The 3,648-nt window shown below is 38.7% G+C and overlaps 1 non-coding gene across 1 annotated transcript; it reads left to right on the forward strand.

The window, feature by feature from the left end:
• The first annotated feature begins 954 nt into the window (after positions 1-954).
• On the forward strand, positions 955-1,061 carry LOC112753006 (small nucleolar RNA R71). The gene has a single exon (XR_003177410.1). It is a non-coding gene; the product is annotated as a small nucleolar RNA R71 (small nucleolar RNA).
• Positions 1,062-3,648: the final 2,587 nt, after the last annotated feature.

Genomic DNA, 3,648 nt, shown 5'->3' on the forward strand with positions numbered 1-3,648 from the left:
TCTTAATTTACTTGTTAATTTCTCTTTATCTTTCCATTTCCATGCTTATGAACACTTGTCAATTGATTTCATTGATGCAATTTTGATGTCTTATATTCCTTTGATGTTTGTTTGAGTGATTATTATTATTTCCTTGCAATTGGTAGTTATAGATTTTATCATTATTATAATTTATGATATTTTTTCCTTTGTGCATACTAAGTGTTTGATAAAATGCCTATCATAGTTTTTGTATAGTTTTTCATACTCTTAGGTTGGAATTGGGTAATTAGGTGACCTTGAGCCATAGATGTCCATTCTAGATTGTGATTAGGATTGTTAGTTGGTTTGGTTTCCACTAACTCTAGTCTTTCACTAAGTTAATTAGTGAGTTGACTAGGATTTATGGATTGAGATCAATTATCGCCTTTTGACCTATCCTCGATGTTAGAGTTGACTAATTGGGATTAATTCTTCACAATTACCATGTTTGTGGTCAATGACTAGGATAGGAATCTTTAATTCTTAACATTTGCCAAGAGTTCCTTTTTGCCACTTAAATTCTAATTTCATTGTTTCACTTGCTTTGAGTTAAATTCCTTGCATGCTTATTTACTTTCTTTCCTTTTATATTCTTTCTCATTAGTATCTCAATCCCCATTCCCTGATAGCTGATAATTGAGCACTTAATTACAATTTATAGGGAGAGCGACCCGAGGTTTAAATACTCTCGGTATTTTTATTAGTTTGCATTGTGACAAACAAAATTAAACTCTGATGTGGGTCAATTGTTGGTTTCGAACTATACTTGCAACGAAGCGATTCTTTTATTGAGAAGAAATTTGGAACCGACATTTGGCTTTCCACCACTCTTCAGGGGTCTTTCAATGTAAAGATCCTTCTGTCGATGAATCAATCATCGTTCTTGAGGCTTGAGGGACCCCATCAAAGGTTTGGATTTGAAGCCACTCAGAAAAGGCATGGTGTGGACATTTTCTGAGCATCTCTTTGTAACATTTTCAAACTTCACAGAGCGATTCACCCTCCTTTTTGAAAAAGAAATTAATTTCATATCTCAATTGGGCAAATTTTTGTGGAGGAAAATACTTAGTTAGGAATTTCCTAGCTAAGGCCTCCCAAAAAGTAATGCTGCCCAAGGGTTGAGCATAGAGTTATTGTATAGCCCTAACACTTATAGAGAATGGGAATGGCCATAGCCAATTCGAGGAAAAAAAAGAAAAAATAAAAAAGAAAGAAGAATCGTAGCGTAGAACCCACCCCCCTCCTCACATTCCCAATCTGTTCCATTCCCCTTCTCCAACCCCTTTACCTCCCCCAACCTTCCCCCACCCCTTCTCCAACCCCCAACCCGTCCCCTTTCCCTCCCCCAAGCCTTCCCCTTCCCCTTTTGCTTCCCCAACCTGACGCCTTTCTCCTTCTCCTTCCTCCTCTGCTTCCCCAATCTGAGGTCCTTCCTGTTTCTCTTCTACTTTCTAATCTGATGCCCTCCTCCTCCCCAACCATACTCTCACACTCACAAGAGCTCTCCCCAACCTTCACTGTTGCTGCTTTTCACCGGCCTCCATTTCAGTGTCGTGCCGCTTATTCTCCACCACAACCTAGTCTCTCACAATCAAATACAGTAGAAGCAGAGGCACAAAGCCTCAACCTTCTCTGTCATCGTTGCACCGCTCGCTAGCCTTCGTCTTGTTTTCACGCCGCTCGCTGATGCCTAGGCATCATTGGCTAGTTTCACAAGCCATTTTCTATAGTTTTTACTTGGTTTCATGCATTTTATTAGTCAATAAAAAAGTATTTGGATGAGTAATGTATGTATGTCTTGATTCAACCAAGTGTTGTAAATTATAAACATTTTCATGGGATTTATGCAAGAATTACTTGATGCAATGAATGATGCATTATCTTGTGACTATGGCAAAGCTTTGATATAGTTATTTGGTTGATGATAGGCAAGGAGAAGCAAAGGAGAAACAAAGAAGAAATAGAGGCTGTGGAGTTAGTGGCCAAGTTAGCCCACTAACTCCATGGTTAACGTTGACTCAAGGAAGGAGTGCTGGAGTTAGTGGCCAAGTTAGCCTACTAACTCCAGTACTAACGTTGCAAAGGAGGAGAAGGCAACGTTAGAGGTCAAAGTTGGCTCACTAACGTGATTCAAGGAAGAAGGAAGCAACATTAGTGGCCTAAGCTGGCTCACTAACGTTACAACACAAGAAGAGGTGCCAACGTTAGTGTGCTAACGTTACCCCAAGTTAGCACACTAACGTCTTCAACCATTTCACAAGTTGGGTGCTGGACGAATTGTGTCGTGTTTGTACGCACAAAGCAGTGTGCGTACGCACAAGAGCAAAATTTGTTCGTGTGCGTTCACACAAGGCATTGTGCGTACGTACAAGTGAAATGTTAACGCGCTAACGCTATGTCACTAACACCAGTATTAACGTCAGCATTGGAAAATTTGGCTAGTGTGCATACGCACGGTGCAATGTGCGTACGCACAAGAAGAAAATTTGCCAATGTGCGCACGCACGAAGCATTGTGCGTACGCACAACAAGAAAAGCGTTAATGGCCACGTTAGTGTGTTAACACTAGCATTAACGCCAGTTCCAGGGGCACTTATGAGACCGTTAGGACACTAACTTCAGCGTTAACTTTAGAAAGAGCCACTCCTAACTTGCATCAACTAAGGCTAAAAGCCCACATCCAAGTATTTGAAGACCCATTTGAAGATGAGAAAAAGAGTATATATAGGAGAAATTGGGTTGCTAAGGAATTGGCAAATTGATTGTGTTAAGAGAAATTGGGTTGCTAAGGAATTGGGACTCAATTAATTACTATCTGCCATAGATCTACATCATATGATTGAGAATGAAGTTGAGACCTATTGATTCATGATGGATTATAATATCTCCAATCCCTAATGAATCTCTCTCTTTGTTATTCTTCACTTTAATTGCTTTGAGTTTACTGCTTTCTTTAATTCCCAACTCCCAACACCCATTTACATTTCATGCAATTTACCTTTCATTGTCATTTACATTCTTACCTTTACTTTCTTGCCATTTAAGTTTCAGTTATTTTAGTTTCTTGCCATTTACGTTTCCACAGTTTACATTTCGAAATTTACTTTCAGCTCTTTAATTTCCAGCAATTTAACTTCTGTAATTAAATTTCACCAAAACCATTAGATATTAGCTTAACTAGATAAATCACCTAACTAAAGTTGGTTAATCCATCAATCCCTGTGGGATCGACCTCACTCAAAAGTGAGTTATTACTTGACGATTCGGTATACTTACCAAAGGGATTTGTGTTGTGCAAATTTACCCGCATCAAGTTTTTGGCACCGTTGCCGGGATTAAGTGTGATTGATAATCTACCGGTGGTTGATTACCTAGATTATACTTTTTTTTGTTTTGTCTTATTCATTTAACTGCTTTTGTTCTTTATTTTCTGTGCTCCTTAACTGATTGTGTTAATGCCTCACCAAGAAGCCCCTGTTGGTGACATCTCTTGCTCTTGGTGATTGTGTTATTAGTACAAAACAGTTTATTTTACTTAAGCTTTCTTTCAAATAAATTGGCATATGATTGCATTCTAAGTTTGGTGTTACTATGCAACAAATCTGTTTCCAATTTTTTTGGATACTT

Source organism: Arachis hypogaea, chromosome 15 (assembly GCF_003086295.3).
Source record: "Arachis hypogaea cultivar Tifrunner chromosome 15, arahy.Tifrunner.gnm2.J5K5, whole genome shotgun sequence".
NCBI classification, from domain to species: Eukaryota; Viridiplantae; Streptophyta; class Magnoliopsida; order Fabales; family Fabaceae; genus Arachis; species Arachis hypogaea.